At 31.8% G+C, this 9,500-nt stretch overlaps 1 pseudogene; it reads right to left on the bottom strand.

Annotated features, from left to right (window-relative positions):
• Positions 1–667: 667 nt before the first annotated feature.
• On the bottom strand, positions 668–767 carry LOC121222885 (uncharacterized; annotated as a pseudogene).
• Between the last annotated feature and the right edge of the window lie 8,733 nt (positions 768–9,500).

Below are 9,500 nucleotides of genomic sequence, written 5' to 3'. Positions count from 1 at the left end.
AACAAGTTTTTGGAATCATTGCTGGGGATTGGCAATTGGTGAAATTTTATTTTGTTTCATTAGTTTTAGCTAACTTAGTTGTATTTAATTTTTGCAGGTTTGCCATCAATACATGAGTAGAAGAATTTCTGTAAACGAAGATAATCCTTTTGACCCAAAGATTGAAAAAACTTTATGAAGGAGGAGAAGAGAATTACATAATATGGCTAGGGAAGGAAATGATCCTGATCTGAATGACCCATTGAATCCAAATGGTCAGGATGTTAATCTTCCTATTCATCGTGTGATAGATGACCGAGACAAACCAATTCAAAAGCATGTAGTTCCAGATTTAGATGACTTGAATCTAGGGATAGTAACACCACGCACACAAGCTCATCATTTTGAGTTGAAACCGATAAAGTTTCAAATGCTACAAACAGTTGGACAGTTCGGGGGGTTGCCTACTGAAGATCCAAGTCTAAATTTAAGACTTTTTCTAGAGTTCTGTGACTTATTTAGACAATAGAGTGCTTCTAAAGACACCCTGCGGCTTAAATTATTCCTATACTCTTTAAGAGATCGTGCAAGAGCATGACTTAATGCTTTGCCATCGGGAATAGTGGCATTAGGGAATGACTTGTGCCTTAGGTTTTTGCTATGGTATAATCTGCAAAACATGAATGCGAAGCTTAGAAATGATATCACATCTTTTCAACAATCAGAGGGCTTTACGAAGCCTAGGAAAGATTTAAGGAATTACTTAGAAAATATCCTATGCATGGTTTCCATCACTGAACTCAGATGGAGATGTTTTATAATAGGCTGAATGCACATACAAGGATGGTAGTTGATGCCTCTGCCAATGGTACTTTGTTGGATAAATCTTATAATGAAGCATATGAGATTTTGGAGCAGCTTGCCAAGAATGATTATTAATATCCTACCACGAAAGTGGGAATTGACATGAGAGCCGCTAGCACCATTGAGCTTGACGCAATCACTTCATTGACAGCCCTGGTATCATCTTTAGCTAATATGATCAAGATAGTGAAGAGACCAACTGTAGTCCAAGAGATGAAATCAACAAAGCTATCTTGTGTTTCTTATGGTGAAGACTGTAACAAGATATTTGTGCAAGTGTACACAGTCGTTCAAGTAGTAAGTAAGTTAAATGAGTTATCATCTCCACAGGGACTGTGTGTGTTAATTGATTATTTGCAAAATTATAAATTCACAATTTGGTATAAAAAACAAAATATTTTAAGTGGTATTAATCCCTAATGCACTTTTAAACTAAGTATGCAAAATTATCTAAATTATGAATGAATTTTAGCAAAAGAACACAACTCAACAATCAATAACATTTATAGGCTAGGATAATTACACTAATCAACTTAATTTAATTCCATCATGTTTAACAATGTTAAAAAAATACTCCATGGCAAGTCAATATTTCATGAGTTTAGAAACCAAATTAAGTCATTAATCATCTTTTACTTAGTGAAACATATATTTTACTGATCATATTAAACCAAGGGTTTCTTAGTATTTATGCGAGGTCATAAGGAGAATGAAGTTTGAAACAGTTTAATCACATAAACCTAGAAACTGTGCAAGATAATAGAGCTAACTAAAGATATTATGAACCTCTAATTTAGTTGGGTTTAATGATCTAAATTGAGCATTACACTTTTCAATTATGTGTCTACTATTCGTCGTCTGGTTAGGACACTCAGCTAATTTGAGTGCATATAATCACGTATGAGTGAAATACATCTTGATTTTAATTGAAAGCATGATCGACTAGGGCACAAATACGTTAAACATGAATAAAACAAATATTATTGAATTAACATAATCATCCTAGCTAAACAGAATTAAGCTATCATTGTTGATTGCAAAATCTATAAACACTTAGCAAACATGTTTAAATTAAATAATAAGGAGGAAAGTGTAAACTCTAATTCAATTCAGCAGACTTTCGAATCTTTCTGACTAAGGTATTTCTTCGATCCGCGTATTGCTCCTTTGCTTAGGGTTTCTCAAGGTGGCCGTCCAGGATATGGTCTTATCAAGGCATTTGTTCGTTGAAGAATGGAAGGGAAAATAGAGTGGCTAGGTGTGGGGAAAAAGGAAAGGGAAATGGAATGAAACAAAGGAATGTGGAATGTGAATGAAAGGATAAAGAATGAGGGATGAGTGATGTGGTATTTATAGGTGAAGGTGAGGTGACGTTTACTAAAAATAGAGTTTAAAATCCCTTCATCTTTTCCATTGCATGGCCAAACACAAATTATGGAAAGGGAGGTGGTTTGGTTGATTATTTCAAACATAAAATCATGTTATATTAGTATAGAGTGGACGGTTTGAAAGGCATAGTTTATGTGCCAATTTATGATTAAATTGCAAACGTAGGGACCTACAATGAAATATCCCCAAGCTGATTATTGGCCAGCCATATGCTTGTGTCGAAATTGGGTTTGATCTCCCTTGACAGATGGTTTCATGATCCAAAAATTAATCAGACATGTCCATACACTTTAACTGGGTCAAATTAGCATCCTTATGACGCAATTTTGCATAGTACTATTGTCCAAGTAAGATGGATGTGCCCATGTCCATTAATCCTTATGGTAATCTCATCTTCCATGGACCCATTGCATAATAAAAATCACATATTAATAATAAACATGAAAATAATATATTCTATGCATAAAAATGATGTAATAAACCATAATTTCACATACTACATAAATTCATGTCTCATATTAACATTAAAGAAAAATCCACTTAATTTATTAACAATTACGTAAGATTAATATAATTATTAAGTGAAAAGGTGGTAAAATATATAGAATACATCCTATATAATTCCAAGTTTAGACACCCCTAAACTTAAACTAGTCCTCGTCCCGAGAAATGTTTAGGCACAATATAACTTTTGCTAAGGCAATTTTGCAATATTGTTAAGCAGTCATTAGTCTTTACACATAATCATGCATTAATAAAATCATGCTCACAAATTATTTTTATTAATAAGTAGATCAACTGCAAATATTATTTCCAAAATTTATACTAAGTACAAAATATTGTCAACATGAGTCATAGTATGCATGCATTTCAAAGTCAAATATAAACTTAGCAATAACAAGGTTTAATTAGTGGTCTTTATATGTTGAACTTAGCAATTCCTCTCTACTAATGTAGTCGGTATAATCATCAAATCAATAAGTCTTTTATTAGGTTGTAACATGACTAGGCAAAAGTTAGGGATAAAGAGAAGTGAACTTTTAGGTTCAATCATCTTAACTCTAACTTTGTCTTGGATCCTTTTGCATCATAACCTTCAAACAAATGGGTCTTTGGAACCCTCCCAAACTTATTTTGAACTCGTGCTCAATATTTATTTTTCAAAAATTAAACAAACTTTTCTTTCATTATTCTTTTGAACAAACTTCCCTTTGTTCTTTCATCTTTCTTTCTTTCTCTCTCTTATTTTTTTAGCATGTGAAGAGCATGTATATCTTTTGTATTTTTCCTCAATCTTTGACCACCAATACAAATTTAGTTAAGGTAGGTGCACAAAAAAAGATAAAATTTAAAAGATTATAATATGGCTTATGGTGTAGGTAATGTGCAATAAACAGGCCATTAAGCTCAAAAGTATAGTTTCAAGGGTTAATTTAATAAGGCCGGCTTGAAATGCTCAAATGATCCAAATAAGAGTGCCTATATCATGTTTAAATTCATATACCTCCTAGGATTTCACCTCAAGAAAGTTACTAAGTCAATTCTAAAGACTTAAACCTTCATGCATGTATACTTCCAAAGAAATTAAATTTTCGTGGAAAATACTACATAAGACTAAAGAACATACAAGAATTCCATCACTCAAGATAACATAAAAATAACTTAGATAAAATCCAAAATCAACCTTGCATTTGAACAAAGTTATGAACAAAAATTCTCTTTGAACTTTCATTTATTCCAGCATACTTAGGTGAAAATATTGGAACATATTTGCAAAATTTAAAAATTCATGCAAAATATTGCTTTATCCCATTTTAAAAAGAAGCAATGTCCTCATTGCAAAAACAAAGTAATGAATGAAAACTGAAAACCTAGACATGTTCATTCTCATTACCACATCACTTTGATTTTCCTAACAAAGAGGCATAGAGCTTATTTTGTTCATGCTTGCAATTTATTATGTGACAGCAAAACACTAGCTAGCAAATAAAAATACACACCTAAAAAGAAATAAATACTAAAGACAAGAAATTCCCTCTTCTATTTATTTGACTTATCCTCCTTATCTTCCTCCTTTGATGCTTCATTCTTACTTTCATCCTCGTCATCTTCCTTCCATGACTAGAAGATATAATCTGGGAACTCAAGAACAAAATTGTTAGAGATATTTTTGAAAGTATTTATTACAGAATCATCTCTAATCTTCGCATATTTCTAATAAACCTATTGTTGGTTATGCATAAATTTCATTATACCCATCATAATTGAAAATTCTGATTTCTTCATAATTTTTGAAGAAGTGGGCATAGGAGTGGCCAACTTAGGAACAACAATTGGTTCAATGGGCTCATCAGTATTTGTCTCTTCTCATGGTTTAGAAACTTCTAGTTCCTTTATCGGTTCTAGATTGTTTGGTTCTTCTTCAGATTAGTTTCTTTTGTCTAATCAACTGAGCTAGCTTCCAGTTCTGATTTGTTCGATGACTCGTCAATTTCTAGTTTGGTTGGTTCACTTGGTCCAACTGGGTTTAGCTCAAGGACATTCTCCACTAACCTTTCAAGATCATGGGTTGTGATGCAACCTTGAACATACGGGCCGTTCAAGTTTGCTTTGGTTTTAACATAGGCTGAGGGCCCTTCAAGTAAAGTGAAGTTATCAATGATGGAAAGTAGGCACTCCCTGTCTTCTTTCTAGCACAATCGTCGATCTCTTTGAGAATAATATTACCAACATTGATAGACCTTTCTATCATAATTGCATACAACAAAAGTATTCACTCCATCGAGGTGGTGGAACTATGTAAGATAGGTATGAAACTATATCGAACAAAGTAGAACCATACCTTAGCCACTGGTTTTAGATATTCCCTTCGGCAAAAATGACTACCATATTTTCTTATAATCCATTGGGATCCCAGATTTGTCACAACAAAAAGCACTTGTTGAAGAAAATCTCAATTTATACTTGTCATCATGGCAAAGTACTCATCTTCTTCAACATTAGGTAGGTTAAAAAAATCATTAATGTACTTAGAAGTTAGGGGTACCTTCTTCACGCGAACAAAAACTTTAGAAGTTAGGTTGGCATAGAACTCTCGAACTAACTCCTCCTCTAGCAATGATCGTGCATTACAAAAATAGTTCTGATTGAGGGCATCAATTGTCTTTCGCATTAGCCACGACACAACTGGAACGACAGAAATGTGCAAGTGTACACAATTGTAACAAATAATAAAGTGACAAGTAAATGTCGAGTTATCGAACCCACAAGGACTGTGAAAAGAATTATTTATGAATTCTATTTAAAACACTTTGGTGAAGAAAAATATTTTGTTTGAAGAGGGTGATTAAAAACTAACATTTTAAACTAAGTGAACTAAATAAATAAATCTCAAATGCACAATTTCAAAATACGATTTTAATCAAGATGGCATAATTGTGTTAAATTAATTACATTTCTTAACTTAGAATTATTAAACTCATGTTTATATTGTTACGAATAAGTTCACGAAAACTCGGTAAATTGCTAACTTATGGGCATACTCACCTACCAAAATCCATTTATCTCTTGACTATATCCCTATGTCAATTCAACCGATTAAACAAATCTTAATAGGCAAATATGTTATTGCACATACATACTTATTAAATCGAAATAATCTCTTGTACATATCCCTATATCAATTCAAACAATTAACTCGATTTAATAAGCACATAAAAGACTATGTGAGGTAACAAAGTATCCTTACCTTGAAATAGTTTAATCACAATAATCTTGCAAGTTATGCAAGGCAAATGTATCGTTAGATACCGTTACTAATCTAACCCTCAGCTACCTTAGATGATTAAACATGCACTAATTAAGTACTGTGTCCATTTATTACAATTTCAATCCATTTAAATAATTAATTTATTAGTTACCTAACAATTGTAATGCAAGAATAACTTAGTCATGATTTTACTTAATCAAGTATCTTACCGAGGCCTATAACAACATAAACACAATTTCCATAATTTTAACAAACGAAATGCAATCAACCTAACACAAATTAAATTCAAGCTAAATTGATTAAATTAACCATTCCAACAACATAAATATTCATAGATATGTTCAGCATAACAAAAACAAAAATTAAAGAGATAGGGAACAAGAATCGAATCCAGTGTTTTTCGGTGGCTTGACTAGTTTCTCTATTCTTCCTTCTTAGTTGTCCTCGTCAACCAAGGCTGCTATGAACACTTAATTGCTGCTCCAAATAGCTGATGAATGCCCCTTTCCCAAGAGGAGAAATCGGCAAGAGAGCAAAGGAATTTTGGAATGGAAAAGAAGAGAGAAAGTGGAGAGAATAGAGGAAAGATATGAATGCTTGAGGTGTGTTTCTAAAATGACCAGCCTAAGGGGGATTTTATAGCTGAGGATGGCTACTAAAAATAGCTAAAATTATCAGCCAACGAGCCCTCCCTTGGCCGGCCACACATCTGGCAAGGTTGATAGTTTCAACTTTGCAAATTTAGGCTTGGGGCAAATCTATAAAGCACCAATTGTAGAGGGGTTTGAATACAACTTGAACAAGTCCTTAAGGGCCTCTTCGCACACTTAGATAATCAGCTAATAAGCTGATTTGGGTCAGCTCTTGGGACAGTTTTTGAGTTGTCCATTTCTTGGTCAGTTCAGTTCACTCGGTTCAGTTCAACTGGACTACTTTTTCATAATTAATTAATAATAATTTATTAATCCAAATTAAATTGGATATAAATTAAAATTAATTATGTTGTGAATTAATACATATAATTTTGGACCGTCTTAGGCTAAAATTTAGTTCACCTCGATACTTCAAATTGCTTCTCGATTTTGCGCTCCTAGCAGTGTCTGCCGAGCCATTTTTCGCCCATTGTGCAAATCTATCGAAAATAACCAAAATTCATCAAAATTAATTATAAAATTAACTAAAATTCAACATATTTATATTTTAAGTGCACTTTAATTATTTTGTAAAAATTAATTATTTTTTCGATAAGAATTTTATCGAAACTCTATGATTTTAAGTTAAAAGGGTATGTAAAAATGTGTAAATTTTCATGTTTTCACAACCCCAAACTTAATTTATTGCTCATCCCGAGTAATGCACAAATTAAAAAGAATTACTCAGAAAACACCTTTGAAAAATTCCTTCAGAATAACATTCTTCCCAGAATTATGAATTTAATATACTTATGCTAAAAAAAAAGAAATTTTATAGTTATGCTATTTAAGTATAGATATCGTTCAAATTAAAATCAACAACTATTATGATAGCACAATTAGACTAATTGTTTCCTTACAAGACATGTTAACCCTTACCAATTTGATTTTATTTTCTTATTCAAGATTAAGCTGCAATCATTAAGTTTAACTTGTGCCTTCATATGTTGAACATAGCAATTTCTCTCCACTGATATAGGTAGCATAGAAAACTTGAATCAATAGGCCTTTAAAAAGGTTGTAACGTATCTAGGCTAGAGTTAGGTAAAAGATAGATAAATTTAGGCTTTTAAACCCTAGACTAATCTTCAATCGGACCTTTGGAATAATTTCCCTTAATACACCAACTTACTTTGCTTTCACATGCTCCTTTGTACATCTATTTTCTTTCAAGTACATATGCGCTATTTTCTTTTTTAAGCATTTTACTGTATGTACTACAATTTTTAGAGTATTTGATACTTCTTTCAACTCCCCTAAACTTATTTTCAAAGAATATTCTGAATAGTACTGAGTCTAGTGTTTGGGACAATTTAAAGATAATTAAAAGAGAAGTGATAGCTAAATATTGCAAGGGTTCAAAAAAATTAGGCTATATAGTCTAAAAGTTGGGTTTCAAAGGATAAATTTTCATCAAGGTTGGGTTGAAAGGCTCAAACAGTCCAAACTAGAGTTGACTAAATCATTTTCAACATTCCATGCTTCCTAGCATTTCGCCTCAAGAAACTACTAAGTCAATCCTAGAGACTTAAACTTTCATGCATGGCTACCTTTCTTAAGGAAAAAAAATTATGGTACGATCTGCATGCTTTATTAAAAATACATTTATATCATTATTTAGCTAACATAACAATTTATTGAAATAATAGAACTTTATTTATACTGAGTTTTAACATACTTAACAAAATTTCAAATTATTGAATAAAATATATCCTAATCATAATTAAAAGAACTATTTATTCGGAATAGAAATAATTTTAATTTTTCGGTCCCCCTACTTAAAATTAAAAATGTCCTCATTATTTAAAGTGAATTGATACGATGCACTAGGTAGGATTCTAGAAAAGAGTAGGTGAATCAATTTGACTGCTTAAGTACCAAGCTCTTTCTAAATCCAATCCTAGACATGTATATATCTATTGCCACACTTTCTACTTCGCGACTTGTTCAATTTTATTAATGATTTCCACCTCTTGTTTTATTATGCAAAAATTCCTAATTAACTTTATCCTAAAGTAACCTAAGAACATAAATAAAATAAAGTTGAGATCCCCCCTTTATTTATTTGCAGATCCTTCCGAATTCGACTCATCTTTTACTCCATCATTATTGTCTTTGCATAAATCACTTCGCTCATTCTCGATAATGGGCTCCATGGTTCAAATATGTAATCTGGAAACTTAGGCACAAAAATAAATCGATCATTGTAAATTTTCATAAGAGCACTTCTCATCGAGTCATCCTTTATTTTTGAGTATTTCCAGTAAGCTTGTTGCTGCCACTACATATGTTGCATTATGTCCATTAACTTTGACACTCATTTCGAAGATCTGGGCGAGTTTAATGCTGGGGTTTGTGTAAGTGTACACAGTCGTTATCAAGTAATAAGTAAGTATCGAGTTATTGTCTCAATAGGGATTTTATTTGTGCTAAGTCACTTAATTTGTAAAATTATATTAACAATTGATAAATAAAAATACAATATAGTTGAGAACTAGTGAATAAAATATATTAAACTAAATGCAATGATCCCTAATGCAAATTATCCTAAGTATGTAAACTATATTAATGAAATAGATTTTAGTAAAATTAAACACAATTTGCAACAATTATAACATAAATAAACTAGGACAATTACTTTAATTAAACTCAATTTATGATCAACATGCTTAATAACATTCAAAAAAACATTCCATGGCAATTCGATCTTTCATGAGTCTGGAAACCACATTAGGTCCTTTTGAAATCCTTTACTTAGTAAATACTCATTTTACTGATCCTTATTTACTAAGGGTTTCTTATCATTC

The sequence above is a fragment of the Gossypium hirsutum genome, chromosome D10 (assembly GCF_007990345.1).
Source record: "Gossypium hirsutum isolate 1008001.06 chromosome D10, Gossypium_hirsutum_v2.1, whole genome shotgun sequence".
Lineage (NCBI taxonomy): Eukaryota > Viridiplantae > Streptophyta > Magnoliopsida > Malvales > Malvaceae > Gossypium > Gossypium hirsutum.
This window is presented reverse-complemented; position numbering and strand designations above follow the sequence as displayed.